We start from the raw sequence: 15,673 nt of genomic DNA, 5'->3' as shown, positions 1-15,673 counted from the left end.
GATTAAAGGTGCCAGGCAGAATTTTCAGATCTGTAATGTTTCAAGACTAGGACAGGGAACTGAAGCTATAGCTCAGTCTCCCGTTACTTCTTCCCATTATGCATTAGTTTTGGGGTTTGATTCCACATCCTGAAAAAGTTTTATTGTGGGTCATTCTCCACAAAGAATCAAGTTCCATAGATATCCATATATGGCATATTAGATACTCAAATATGTCAACAATAATAAAGACATGCGATGGTATCTTTCTTTAATCCTAGAACAAGGGAGGCAGGAACAGGCGGATCTCTGCAGGAGAGCTATATGAGATCCCCTACTTGTAAAGATGGTAGATTCTGGGCAGTGGTGGCACACGCCTTTAATCTCAGCACTTGGGAGGAAGAGGCAGGCAGATTTCTGAGTTTGAGGCCAGCCTGGTCTTCAGAGTTGAGTTCTAGGATAGCCAGGGCTATACAAGGAAACCCTGTCTTGAAAAACAACAAAACAAAACAAAACAACAAAAAAGGATGGTATATATATTTTTTTGTGAGAGAGGGTTTCTCTATGCCCTGGAACTTGCTATGAAGACCAAGCTTGGAACTCAAAAGATCCTCCTGCCTGTCTCACCAGTACTTGGATTCAGTGTGACATCACATCTATCCTTAAAAATCAAAGAATATAGAAAATTAAAAAGAAAAAAACAGTATTTTTGTTATAGTTTGTTTCTTTTTTTGTTCATGTTTTGTTTTGGTGGGGAAGACTTCTACTACTCAGCAAAAGGTTAAAGCAAATCAAAAGGACAGGTCAAATACTGATTAAAAAAAAAAAACAAAAAAAAACACACACAAGAAATTCAGGCCAGATTGTGCGTGTCTTTAATCCTAGCATTCCGGAGGCAGAGGCAGGCAGATCTCTTCGAGTTTGAGGTCAGCCTGATCTACAGAGAGGGTTGAGAACAGTCAGGGATGCACAGAGAAATCCTGTCTCAAAAAACAAACCCGGAGAAATTCCTGCCTCCCTGGGTTTGCTTTCCCCGAATGCATCATTTTCCTTGTGTCCTGCCTTTCTCTCCTGTACCTTTATCCTTTTACTGCCCACCCCCACGTCTCTCATCCATGCGCCATTACCTCCATTTCCAAGGATACCAAAATTAAGCTGTTGAATTTGACCAGGTAGGATAGCTAGCACCTACTTTATAATTCCAGCACGCGGAAAGCTAAGAAACAAGGCCGCGGTGAGTTCAAAAGCTGACAGCAGTCCAAAACGAGACCATGTCTCATTAAAAGTCTTTTTAATGGTGGCGCAGAAATGTCCTTGGGTACCCAGTCCGGGCTAACGGTGTCCCACCCAAGTCGACCCAGCCATCTGCGGCTCCAGTTCTAGGTGGATCCAACACCCTCCTCTAGCTCCGAGGACACCAGGTATGCTTGCAGAACAGAGCTCCCATACATAAATCAACTAATTTTTTTAAAAATAAAAAGTGGGGCCGCCTTGATGGTTCAGTGTGTGAAGGCTGAATCTGATACTCAGGCCTTCCGGTTGGGAGAAGAGAACCAAAATGACCACTTCCACAAGCCAGGCCTGCAAGCCGGGTCTCCCCGCAACCCCCACGCCCACACAAGTGCACACAAAATAAATATGTTTTAAAAAGCGTAGTAATTGTAAAAACAAACAAACAAACAAACATATGATTATGAACATGAAGATGCAAAGCGGGGAAAACTCACCTTCCTTTCCAGAAATCTTAAGGTTTTCCTTCCGGGAAAACCACAGCCACAGAGGAGTCCCGAGACTTTGGTACGAAGGTCAGTTAGAAGCCTCGGGTCTCAGACAAAGGCAGATAGGCCCGCCTTTGACTCGGTATTGGTCAAGAGCTGTGTGGTTTCAGGTCTTTGTAAATCCTGGCCCCGCCTCCCGGATTCTGGATTCAGCTGAGCCCAGTTTGGGTGGGTTAATTTACATTTCTAAACAGTTGTCTGAAAATTCTGTAAAGCACCGACCTTGGGTGTGAATCTCAGTCCCTGAGTGATTGTATAACACATCTCTGGTATTCTCAGAAGTGGAAAGGCTGAGGCAGGAGGATTGCTGTAAATTTGAGGTGGGCCAAGGATAAGAGGAGTGTTCCAAGCTTGCTTCTAGGCACAGAACGAGATTCTGAAAACAGATAAAACACTGCTTACTCATTCATCCGGGAATTTTATCAAGCAATTGGAAAAAAAAAAAAAAGCCGGGCATGGAATTGCACGCCTTTAGTCCTAGAGTGGTGGGAGGGGGGAAGCAGAGGCAGGAGGATGTCCATGAGTTGAGTTTGAGATCAGCCTGACTTATAAATCAAGTTCCAGGACTGCAGCAGGAGGAAGAAGGAGAGGAGGAGAAGGAAGAGAAGGAGAAGGAGGAGGAGGAGGAGGAGGAGGAGGAGGAGGAGGAGGAGGAGGAGGAGGAGGAGGAGGAGGGGACGACAAACCCGCACAAGCCTTTAATCCCAGCGTTCAGGAGGCAGAGGCCAGATGATCTCACCATCATGGAGGGCAGCCTCATTCATGAGTTCTGTTGGGTCTTAAAGAAGGCTGCTGATGGCAGTCTTTTAGGATGGTGGATTGGGTCCCACCTGAGCTTGATTATGCCAGGAAACACACCAAAGGCGTTTCTCAGAAGCCCTTCATGACTAGGGGCTGGCTCCCTACCACAGCAGCCTGCACATGGCCGGCACTTTAGCTATCCGGTCCCAATTCCCAGCACTTCCGGGCTCTGACAGTCTGGGTTTCCGTGTCTGCGACGCCCATTTCTTTTACTCTATGAAACCCAATCCGTTTTCGGAGCCAGCACTATCTTCTACTGTCCCGGGAGTAGAGCTCATCAGCTTGCAGTAAAACCTGATCTTTTCACAGAGATGAGCTGTGGTCAATGTTTCTTGCTGTGCCTACTTGCAAGTTTCAGGACAGCCAAAGCTACATAGCTAGCTCCTGTCTGGGGATATATATCGTGACTGACAGACCCCGATATATATATATATATATATATGTGTGTGTGTGTGTGTGTGTGTGTGTATAACCATAAATATATATACATAAATATATATTTTCCATAAATATATATATGTAAAATGAAAAGGATTATATTGAGGTGATCCAGGCTTAGAAAGATCTCTCAGACACAGACCCTAACTTCTTATTATTTTTTAAAGATTTGTTATTTTTATTTTATGTATATAAGTACACTTGGGCTGTTGCTGTCTTCAGACACACCAGAAGAGGCCATTGGATCCTTTTAGAGATGGTTTCGAACCACCATGTGGTTGCTTGGATTTGAACTCAGGACCTCTGGAAGAGCAGTCAGTGCTCTCAACCGCTAAGCCATCTCTGCAGCCCAAGACCCTAACTTCTTTTTTTTTTTTTTTGGATTTGTTTTTTTCGAGACAGGGTTTTTCTGTGTAGCCCTGGCTGTCCTGGAACTCACTCTGTAGACCAGGCTGGCCTCGAACTCAGATATCTGCCTGCCTCTGCCTCCCAAGCGCTGGGATTAAAGGCATGCACCACCACTGCCCGGGCAGACTTCTAAATGTTACTTATATTTACGCTGGGGTGATTGTGTATGGGGCCAGTAAACCAGAAGGGAGTCCAAAATAGGGAAACAATAATTTTAAGTATGTGTGTGTGTGTGTGAAAGAGAGAGAGAGAGAGAGAGAGAGAGAGAGAGAGAGAGAGAGAGAGAGAGAGAGAGAGAGAAAGAGAGAGGGTGAGCAATTGGGGGTGTCTGAAAGAGGAAATGGGAACATCAAGGCAGAAGCATTTAATTGGGGAGTACTCAGGGAGATGGAGGAAGAGGAAGGGGGGCAATTAAAACATATTTTTTTAATGTTAATATATTTTTAACCCCTTAAAGAAACCTGCAACATTCTAAGGTAATTAAAAATAAATTAAAAAAATTATGTAACAAAACAGAAAGGTACTTTTAAAATGTAGTGACCATTTATGGGAATGCAGGGCATGAAACTAATTCTTGGGGTCTGTCAGTCACACTTTCTTCTTAGCTTCAACCTCTTATCTTTAACTGCTAAATGCTTTCTTACTAGAGAGGACTGACTCACTCTGCCGTGGGCCTCCAGAAGGTTTGCCTCCGGGAAGGGTCACTGCTTTGTGCTAAGATAAGAGCCAGCCTAAGGACTTTGTCCCAGAAGGGACAATTCCAGGTACTGTAGGTCTGGGCCCAGTGAAGAGGAAAAAATCTGTCTAGGTTCCTAATCTTACAGTCCTGTCTTTGGCAGGGATTATGTCATATGCCAATCCTGGCTAAGCAAAGGAGAGAGGTTTTTAAATTTAATTTTATTTTTAAAGTGGTTGACATGACAACCAGCAAATCCTTCTACCTGGGTCTCTGATCTTCCAGATAAGATTTAGCCCTGGGCGACTAGCACACTCGCTCTCGTATCTCCAGAGATTCTCTGCACCCTCTCCCTAAACTGAATTCTCCCGCCTTTCTCAGATAAACCACCTTCCCTTTTTTTCTATTCTTTTAGCCTGGACAGGATTTTCTTTTTTTTAAAAAATATACCTAATCTCTTCTCTTCTAAACCTTGGGGCAACAAACGTGTGAGATTTTTGACTCCCCCTTTTTGGGGGCATTGTTTGCTAGTTTTTTTTTTATTCTATATATTTTTTATTTACATCTCAAATGATTTCCCCTTTTCTAGACCCCCACTCCCCGAAAGTCCCGTAAGCTCCCTTCTCTCCCCCTGTCCTCCCACCCACCCCTTCCCACTTCCCCGTTCTGGTTTTACCGAATACTGCTTCACTGAGTCTTTCCAGAACAAGGGTGTTTGCTAGTTTTTGAGACAGCCTTTTGCCACATATAGAAAGCTGAGCTTAAACTTCTGGCAATCCTCCTGCCTCAGTTTCCATAATGCTGAAACTTTCAGGTGCCCCATGCCCTGAAAGGAAGGACTGGCTTCTATTTGCCTCATTTTCTTTAAGTTTGTCTTGTTCGTTAGAAGCAGGAACAAGAAAGATCAATCAGTACTTAGCTTTTGCAAAGGGCCAACGTTGAGTTCACTGTATTTCAAGTTAGGCTGCTGACCGCTGCCCATTACCCAGCTCAAGGGAACTGGTGCCCTTTTGTGGCCTCCAAAGTCACCTGCACATGTGTGCACATAGCTCCTCTCTTGCTTTTTGGAATAAGTTCTCACTGTATAGCCATGGTTCTGTTTTGGACCTTGCTGTGTAGCTGTGTAGACAAATCTGGTCTTGAATTCAGAGGTCCACTTACCTCTGTCTCCAAGAACAACCAGCTGAAATCTTCATAAACAAATTAATCTGGAAAAAAAGAAGCAGGTATTTAGATTTCATTAACTTCCTTCATATCTGTTTGTTGTTTCTTTTCTATAAGAGGTTCATACAGAACTTCAAGCTGTATACATACACACACACACACACACACACACACACACACACAGAAGATCAAGCTGTGCCCTTTAAAAGGTTGGCATTGAAGAATAAACACCTCAGACTGTGTTCCCCAGAGCCCACATAAAGTTTCAAATAGAGAACCAACATTAGAGTTCTCCTCTGACCTCCATATGTGTACATGATGTGCACACACACACACATATTCATGCCATGCATACACAATAATAATAAATGAACTTTTTTGTTCTTTTTCGAGACAAGTTTTCTCTGTATAGCCCTGTCTTTCCTGGAACTCACTCTGCAGATCAGGCTGGCCTCGAACTCAGAAATCTACCTGCCTCTGCCTCCCAAGGGCTGGTATTAAAGGTGTGTGCCACCACTCTGGCTAATAAATGAATTTTTAAAAGAACAGAATCTATGGCTGACCAGAGCGGTATACTATTTTCTCTACTAGTCAGGGTTCTCCAGAACAGTGATTCTGAACCTTCCTAACATAGTTTCTCAGGTTGTGGTGACCCACTAGTCATAAAATCATTTTCATTACTACTTCACAATTGTAGTTTTGCTACTATTATGAATTGTAATGTAAATATCTGTGTTTCTTTTTTTTTATTAATCATTTCACTTGTTTATGTCTCAAATGATATCCCTCTTCCTGGTTACCCCTCCACAACAACCCTTCCTATTTCTTCTCTCCCCCTCCCCTATGCCTCTAAGAGTGTGCTCCTCCTCCCACTCACTCCTGCCTCTGGCATCCCCTACCATGGGGCATCTGATATTACATAAGGGCATCCTCTGCTACATATGTAGCTGGAGCCATGGGTCCCTCCATGTATACTCTGGTTGGTTTAGTCCCTGGGAGCTCAGAGGGGTCGGGTTAGTCGATATTGTTCTTTCTATAGGGTTGCAATACCTTTCAGCTCCTTCAGTTCTTCCTCCAGCTCTTCTATTGGAGACCCAGGGCTCAGTCTGATGGTTGGCTGTGAATATCTGCATCTGTATTGGTCAGGTAGACCCTCTCAGGGGACAGCAACACCAGGCTCCTGTCAACAAGTACTTTTAGGCATCAGCAATAGTGTCAGGGTTTGGTGTCCGAAGATGGGATAAATCCCTAGGTGGGGCAGTCTCTGGATGGCCTTTCCTTCAGTCTCTGTTCCATTGTTTTTGTCCCCGTGTTTCCTTTAGACAGGAGTAATTCTGGGTTAAAGATTTTGAGGTGGATGGATGGCCTCATTCCTCTACTGGAGGCTATATCTATCTACTAGAGGTGGTCTCTTCAGGTAGGATCTCACCACTGTTGGGTATGTAAGCTTCCCTAGAGTGTGGGACTTTCTAGTGGCTACCCCCAGTTCCCTATCCCCACTACATATTTCTATTCAATTTCCTAACCCTCTGTACTTCTCTCCTGTCCCTTCCCATGCCTGATCCTGCCCCCTTTTTTACACTCCCCTGCCTCTCTCCCTCCCAGACCCCTCCTTCCCTCTACTTCCTGTGATTATTTTGTTCCCCTTTCTATGTAGAATTGAAGCATCCACACTTTGGTCTTTCTTCTTCTTGAGCTTTATGTGGTCTGTGAATTGTATTGTGGGTATTCTGAGCTTTGGGGTTAATATCTATCAGTAAGTACATACCATGTGTATTCTTTTGTGACTGAGTTCCCTCATTCAGGATGTTATTTTCTAGTTCCATCCATTTGCCTAAAAATTTCATGAATTCATTGCTTTAATAGCTGAGTAGTACTCCATTGTGTAAAATGTACCACATTTACTGCATCCATTCCTCTGTTGAGGAACATCTGGATTGTTTCCAGCTTTTGGCTATTATAAATAATGCAGCTATTAGCATAGTGGAGCATGTGTCCTTGTTATATGTTGGAGCATCTTCTGGGTATATGCCCAGTAGTGGTATAACTGGGTCTTCAGATAGAACTATTTCCAGTTTTTTGAGGAACCACACAATTGATTTCCAAAGTGTTTTTTTTACCAGCTTGCAGTCCCACCAGCAATGGAGGAGTGTTCCTCTTTCTCCACATCTTTGCCAGCATCTGCTGCCACCTGTGTTTTTTATCTTAGCCATTCTGAATATCTGTGTTTTCTGATCGTCTTAGGTGACACCTGTGAAAGGGTCATTTGGCCCCCTTCCCCCCACCTCCTAAAAAGAGTCCAGACTCACAGGTTGAGAACTGCTGCTCTAGAGTAACAAAACTTATAGAACGAAACCCTCTATAAGTAAAAAGGGGATTTATTTGCATGACTTTCAGGTTTGGCCCATGTAATCCAGCACTGACTGTCTATGAATGGAAGATCTAAGAATCCAGTAGTTGCTCAGTCCAGGAGGCTGAAAGTTTCACCTACTCTTGAGTATAGCTTGGAATTCTAAAGAAGTAGGCACTAATGCCAGTAAAGGAATGGACTTGCTAGCAAGGTGAGAGCAGGCAGGCAAAGGTAAGAGCTTTCTTCTTCCATATTATGTAAGCTTCCCGCAGAGGGTGTAGATCAATAAATTTGAGGTGCAGTCAGGTCTACAACCAAGAATCGCCATGACAGTTGCCTTTGACGTCAGTGGGTGCTCATCTAGACTTGCCACATTGATTTTGCTTCTACTTTGTTTGTTTGTTTTAAGACAGGTCTCCTGTAGTTCAGGCTGGTCTTGAGTTTGAGGCAGGTCTCAAATGGCCCAGGCTGGCCTTGAATTTGCTATGTGGATTTTCCAAGCGCTACACTTGATGCCCAAAGCCAGCTGATTACTGCAGCAGGCCTCAGGACCCTGAAGCACACTTGTGGAAAGGCAACTGGCCACATTGTTAGAAGGGATTGTCAAAACTCCTGGATTTGGGGGAAATTCAGTTTCACAAATCTGTTTAACTACCTGGTGTTATGTCAGCAACAATCAATTTGAATAGATTTTTTTTTTTTAAAAAAAGTTCTTTTCTCATTTTGTACATCTTGGTGTTAGTCTCACAGAACTGAAAGTAGCTGGGGTGATTTATGAAGGTCAGGGCTACTGAAAATGAAAAAAAAATCAGTATTATTCTTTAACTGTCCTCACTGCACAAAAAACAAAACAAAACAAAAAACAAGCAAAGGTGGTCAGGAGACAAACAACAACAAAATCTTCTGTCTTCTCTCAAATTCCCACAAGGTAAATCTAACATTAGATTAGCCTGGATATTATACCTAAGTAGTGTGAACAAAGGCTTTTCTTTAACATCCTTAATTCCTTGTCTGAATTTTATACCACTCAGCTTAGGGGTGAGGGGGCTGTGCTCTCTCTGCCTGAGTGCCTGGCAAACTCACTAGTGAAGAAGGATTTTTTTTTTGTTTTCTTTTGCATTTTTGTCAAAATGGTAAAGCGAGTGTTAGAAAGGGGGACACAGTGATAATGATTTTATCAATGCTAGTTAGCTGTCGGGACTGTGATAAAGGTCAAGGTTTGCCAGGGTGCAAAGAGCACAAGACAGAAAATACTGAGATCATAAGAATGGTGGATAGTGAGACATAACCAGGTATTGGTTGGGTTTAATCAGGTATTCATTAGATGGGAGCTACTGATTATTTGTTGGAAACGGGATGTCCAAGATCATGAAAGAGGACAGAGTTCGGGTGTGGTGGGGCACACCTATAATCTCAGCACATAGGAGCCTGGTATAGGCAATGTTAAGGCCAATTTAGGGTACAGAGTGAAAGTCTGTCTGAAAACAAAACAAAACTCCACCCTTATCTGCTGCCCTAAACTAGCCTGAACAAATGCACACTTTCTATAAGTACATCAGCCTCAACTTAGATTTTTCAGCTTCTAAAACTTAAAAATCATTCTGTCCCTATTATATTCCCAAGAAAAGATTTTGTTTGTTTGTTTATTTGGGTGGGTCGATTTGTTTTGTGTTTTGACAGGATCTATGTGGCATTTTCAGACCTAGAACTTCCTATGTAGACAAGGCTAACCTCAAACTCATAGAGATCTGCCTGCCTCTGCATCTTGAGTGCTGGAATTAAAGGCATGTGCCACCACCACACTGAGATAAGGTGCAGAGGATCTGTGTTTCCATTTATTGAAAACAGACTTCCCCCTCTCACATAATATATCAGTGAAGGGCCCAGCTTAACATTACAGACCCCATTTTGCTTTCAGACTCCATTTTATGATTAACTTGCCCTCTGAATGAACTCAGCTACCGGAAAACCCCTAACTTGTTCTAGGAACCATGTCATTCTGGTAACAATCACAATTCCCTGGAGCATATAGCCACTTGACCCATAGCAACAACCAATCAGTTCTTAAGGGGAAAATACCTATTGACTTAAAGTAGACTGATTAAGCTAATAGCCATTGTTCATACCAAGCTGAAATCATCACTAGCCATTAGAAGCGCACCAAACAAATGTCAGTCAATCATGTAACTACCAAGATGGAACTTGACCTTTGACCTTGACCTCTTTGACCTTGCCATGAACCATATTAGACAAGGCTTGTACCAGCTAGCACCTTCCACACCATGCACAGCACTACAGAATTTGGAGGGTCTGAGCTAGAGCTTGAATAAAGACTCTTCACTTTTGCATCCAAGTTGGACTCCTGGTGGTCTGTAGGGACCTTGGGATCTGGGCATAACGTTCTGATTATAGTTTGCCCTTCCTCTATTACTCCAGTTCCACCTCTCCTACCCTCCCATTCACATCCATTTCCTCTCTGTTTCTCACTAATTAACAAGCAGGCTTCTAAGGGATATTAATAAAATAAAGTAAACTAAAACAACAACAACAACAACAAAAATAACGCTTTGGGGGCACAAAGAAGCTCAAGAGATGGCCTAAGATTCAGAAACCCACTTGTTTGTAAACCCAGGAATCCCACAAAAACACTCAACTGGAAATCATAGTAGTTATGCTGCGGAGGAAGTACGAAGCTGTGCCTTGTGCATGCTACCTCTGTGAATTCATATGGTTCCGGGTCTCTCATTCTCTACATAACTTCTGGCTGTGGGTCTCTGTATTTTCATCTGCTGCAGAAGAGCATTTTACTGATGATGGCTGAACAAGGCACTGATCTATGAATAAAGCAGAATATTAGCAGAATAACATTAAGAATCAGTTTATTGCTGTTTTTGTTGGTTGTGGGTTTTCTTTTTCTCCCTTCTCCTCTGTCCCCTCTCCTCCTCCTTCTCTTTCTTCTTCTTTAAGAACAGTAGTATTTGGTTTTACTTTAGGTCTCTGGGCTATCTAGTCTCAACTTCTTGGCTACCCAAGCAGTACTGAATGTGGGTTCCATTTCGTGGAGTGGGTTTCTAAGTCAAATCAGGTGTCTGTTGGTTACTCCCACAAGCTTTGGCCACCATTGCACCAGTACTTCTTGCAGGCAGGACACCATTGTATATGGAAGGGGTTGTGGCTGGCTTGATCTTTCCATTACTCTCCTGGGTTTGTGCAGAATACCTTCCTATACCAAAGACACGAGCAAATAGGTGTGAATGTTCTATATAAGCACTGGCTCAACTTCTCCATGTTCAATGCGAGGTATAGGTGTTGTCTTGAGCAATGGAGCCTTGCTGCTTCTTTGTGGAGTGCCACCAATAGACTTGGAAGCAGCCTGGTTTGTTTGGGGATCCCCATGGGATTCTTTTGTTCAACCACGCAATTAGATGTAATCCAATCCTGGGACTAAAAGCTTCATTTGGTGACAAGAGACAGCCAGATGGGGCTCTGTCTTACCCATTTTTTAAAATTTTTATTTTTGTTAATTGCAGTTAAATCACCATCATATATGTATATATTTTAGGAAGCTTCTGTATGCATTAGGTTTCTGTACTACCCTTCAAATAGCCCTTAATTTGAGTTCTCTCTTCCCATCCTCCCTTGTCTCCCTCTCTTTTCCCACTCCCCACCTGATCCTCCCATTCTATCCTCCCCATTCATGACCATTGTCTTAGGGTTTTACTGCTGTGAGCAGACACCATGACCAAAGCAACTCTTAGAAGGTCAGCATTTAATTGGGGTTGGCCTACAAGTTCAGAGGTTCAGTCCATTATCATGGCAGCAATCAGTCAGGCAAGGTACAGGAGGAGCTGAGAGTTCTACATCTTCATCTGAAGGCAGCTAGCAAAACACTGGCTTCCAGGCAGCTAGGACTACTGTATTAAAGCCCGAACCAACAGTGACACACTCACTCCCACAAGGCCACACCTCCATATAGCGGTACTCCCTGGGCCAAGTATGTACAAACCATCACAACTATATATTCTACTTCTCTTTCATAACAAGAATAATCTGTACCTCTAGCCCCTTACTCTAAACCTACCCACAGTGTTTCTATGGAGTGTAGCTTGATTATCATTGACTTGACAACTAATATCCACATATAAGCCAATATACACCATATTTCTTTCTCCTGGTCTAGGATAACATCACTCAAGTTGATTTGCTTTTCATGTTCCATCCATTTACCTGCAAATTTCATGATTTTCATTTTTCTTTTTTTTCTTTTTTCTTTTTCTTTTTCTTTTTTCTTTTCTTTTCTTTTTTTCTTTTTTTTTTTTTTTTTGGATTTTTTTTTTTGGGGGGGCGGTTGAGACTGGGTTTTTCTGTATAGCCCTGCCTGTCCTGGAACTCACTCTGTAGATCAGGCTGGCCTCGAACTCAGAAATCCACCTGCCTCTGCCTCCCAGAGTGCTGGGATTACAGGCGTGCACCACCACCGCCCGGCTGATTTTAATTTTTCTCAAAGACTGAGTAATACTCTATCCTGTAGATGTTCCCATTCTTCCATTCAGGACCATCTAGGTTGTTTCCAGTTTCTGGCTGTTATGAACGCAGCAACAAACATGGTTGAGGAAGTATCTCTGTGGTAGGATGAAGTGTCCTTTGGGTAAATGCCTCAAAACAGGGTAACTGGATCTTGATATAGAGTGATTTCATTTTCCTGAGGAATTCCCACAATGATTTCTATAGTTGTTATTCAAATCTGCACCCCCCATTAGCAATGAATGAGTGATCCAGTACTCAAAATCCTCACCAGGATGAGCTATCTATCACTTGTTTTTATTGTTCTTAGCCATTCTGGCTGGTGCAAGATGAAATCTCAAAGTAGTTTTGATTTGCATTTCCCTGATGGCTAAGGATGTTGAACATTTCTTTAAATGTTTCTCAGCCATTTGACTTTTCTCTAGTGAGAATTCTCTGTTTAGATCTGTACCTCATGATTTAATTGGGTTGTTTTCTTGATTTAAATCTCCTGAGTTCTTTATATATTTTGGGTATTAGCTTTCCTTAGGTTGTGTAGTTGGTAAAAATTGTTTTCCATTTTGAGGGTGGCACTTTGTCCAAATGATGGTGTCCTTTTTTTGTGCATTAACTTTTCAGTTCTATTTATTAATTCTTGATCTTACTGTCAGTGCTATCTGTATTCTATTCAGAAAGTCTTTTCTTATGCCAATGAGTTTAAGGCTACCCCCCTCTTTCTATTCTATCAGGTTCAGTGTATATGATTTTATATTGAGGGTTTTGATCTATTTGGAATTGAGCTTTGTACAGAACAATCAGTATGGATCTACTTGTGTTCCTTTGCATGTAGCCGTCTACTTTACCAGCACCATTTGTTGGAGATCCTTTTTTTTTTTACCAGTGTGTATTTCTGGATGCTTTATCAAAAACCACGTGTCCATAGGTGTATGAGTTTATATCTGGGATTTCAATCCAATTTTATGGATCAGCGTGTCTGTTGTTGTACCCATACCATAATGCTTTTATTACTATAGCTTTGTACTATAGTTTGAAATTGGAAATTGTAGTACCTCCAACAGTTCTTTTATTGTTCAGGATTATTTTAGCTATCCATGTTTGTGTGTGTATGTGTGTGTTTCCATCTGAAGCTGAACATTGTCCTTTCAAGATCTGTGAAGAATTATGTTGGGTAGGGTGGCCATTTTACTATATAAATCTTAGCAATCCATAAGCATAAGAGATTTTTCTGTCTTCTGATATCTTTTGTGATTTCTTTCTAACATGTCTTAAAGATTTTGTCTTATGAGTTTTTTGCTTGCTTGCTTAGACTTCAAGACATTTATATTATTTCAGTCTGTTGTCATAAAGTGTTGTTTCCTTCATTTCTTTTTCAGTGCATTTGCCATTTGTGTGTAGGAGGGCTACTGATATTTGTGAGTTAATTTTGTATCTGCTGATGCTGCTCAAAGCTTTTATCAACTATAGAAGTTTCACAGTGGAATTTCTTTTGGGGTTAAGTTATATGTGCTATCATATCATCTGCAAATAAAGATTCTTTTACTTCTTCTTTTCCAATTTGCCTAGACTTGATCTCATTCAGTTTTCTTATTGCTCTAGCTAAATGACAAGGCTATAATGAAAAGGTATGGAAAGAATGGACAACTTTGTCATGTTCCTGATTTTAGTGGAGTTGATTTGAGCTTCTCTCCATTTAAATTGATGTTGGTGGACTATAGGCTTGCTATAAATGGTCTTTATTATATTTAGGTATGTCCCTATATCCCTATCTCTCCAAAACGTTTATCAAAGGCTTTTGGATTTTATCAAAGGCTTTTTCAGCAATGAATGATCATATAATTTTTTCTTTCAGTTTGCTTATTTGGTGGATTATATTTATCAATTTACCTACATTGAACCATCCCTACATGTCTGGGATGAAGTTTACTTGATCATGTTTGATAATCATGTTGGTGAATTCTTTGATTTAGTTTGCAAGTTTTTTGTTTTTGTTTTTTTTTTTTTTTGGAGAATTTCTCCATGTATGTTCATAATGGAAATTTGTCTGTAATTCTTGTTCTTTGTTGTGTCTTTTTGTGATTTGGATATCAGGTCAACTGTGGACTCTCACATAATGAGTTGGGCAGTGTGCTTTATGTTTCTATTTTGTGGAATAATTTAAGGAGCATTGGGATTAACTCTTTTTAAAACCTGGTAGAATTCCGTGTTGAAACCATTTTGTTCTGGGCTATTTTTGGTTGTGAGACTTTTAATGATAGCATCTATTTCACTAAGGGTTATAGGTCTTATTAAATTGCTTATCTAAAACTGGGTGGTGGTGGCACAGTCTAATATCAGAATTTGTGAGGCAGAGACAGGGAGATCTTTGAGGACTAGGCCAGCCTAATCTACAGAGTGAGTTCCAGGCTGGCTAGGGCTGCATAGGCAGAGAAACCATGTCTTAAAAAACAAAGAAACCAACTAGTAAATTGCTTACCTGATATTGATTTAACTTTAGTACATGTTATATATTGAGAAAGGTATTTTTTAAAACACTTTCTAATTTGATGGAGTATAGATTTTTAAAGTATGCCCTTATAATTCTCTGGATTTCCATGATTTGTTCCATATTTGTTCTTTCTGTTTTTCCTTTCTAATTTTTTTAATTTGGACATCTCTCTAGAATTTAGTTAAGTTGGATACGGTTTGCCAATCTTATCTATTTTTTTCAAAGAACCTACTCTTTCACTGATTCTTTGCATTGTTTTTTCTGTTTATTTCTATTTTATTGATTTTAGCCTTAAGTATGAATATTTTTTACTATTTATTCCTTTTGGGCTGGACTTATTCTTTTTTAAAGGTTTTCAGGAGTATTGTTATTAGTATGAGATCTCCAAATATATATATGTATATATATATGTGTGTGTAAATATATATATATATATACATATTATAATTATGTATATATATAAAATGTAGGCACTTAGTGCTATGACTTTGCCTCTTAGAACAGCCTTCATTGTGTCCAATAAGTTTGCAGGTGTTGTGTTTTCATTTTCATTCCGTTCCAGAAAGTCTTTAATTTCTTTTTTTCTTTCTCTTGTAACTTGTTTTTTCATTCAGTTGTGAGTCATTTCGTTTCTATGAATTTGTAAGCTTTCTGTTTCTGTTGTTACTGATATCCAGTTTTAATTGTGGTGGTCAGATAAGATGTAGGGAGTAATTATTCTTTTCGTTTTTATGCTGAGACTTGTTTTGTGTTCAAGTATGTGGTCAGTTTTGGAGAACTTTCCATGAGGTACTGAGAAGAAGATATGTTCTTTTATGTTTGAGTGAAATGTTCTATAAATATCTGTTAGATTTATTGGCTTATGATATCAGTTAGCTCCAGGATATCTCTAGTTTTTGTCTGGATGACCTGTCTTGGAGAGTGGGGTATTGAAATATCCCACTTCAGTATATGCAGCTCACTATGTGATTTTAATTATAGTAGTGTTTCTTTGACAAATTGGAGTGCCCTGTGTTTGGGGTACAGGTATTAAGAATTGCAATGTTCTCTTGGTGAATTTTTACTTTGAT

The sequence above is a fragment of the Apodemus sylvaticus genome, chromosome 18 (genome assembly GCF_947179515.1).
Source record: "Apodemus sylvaticus chromosome 18, mApoSyl1.1, whole genome shotgun sequence".
NCBI classification, from domain to species: Eukaryota; Metazoa; Chordata; class Mammalia; order Rodentia; family Muridae; genus Apodemus; species Apodemus sylvaticus.
Note: the sequence above shows the minus strand (reverse complement) of the source record.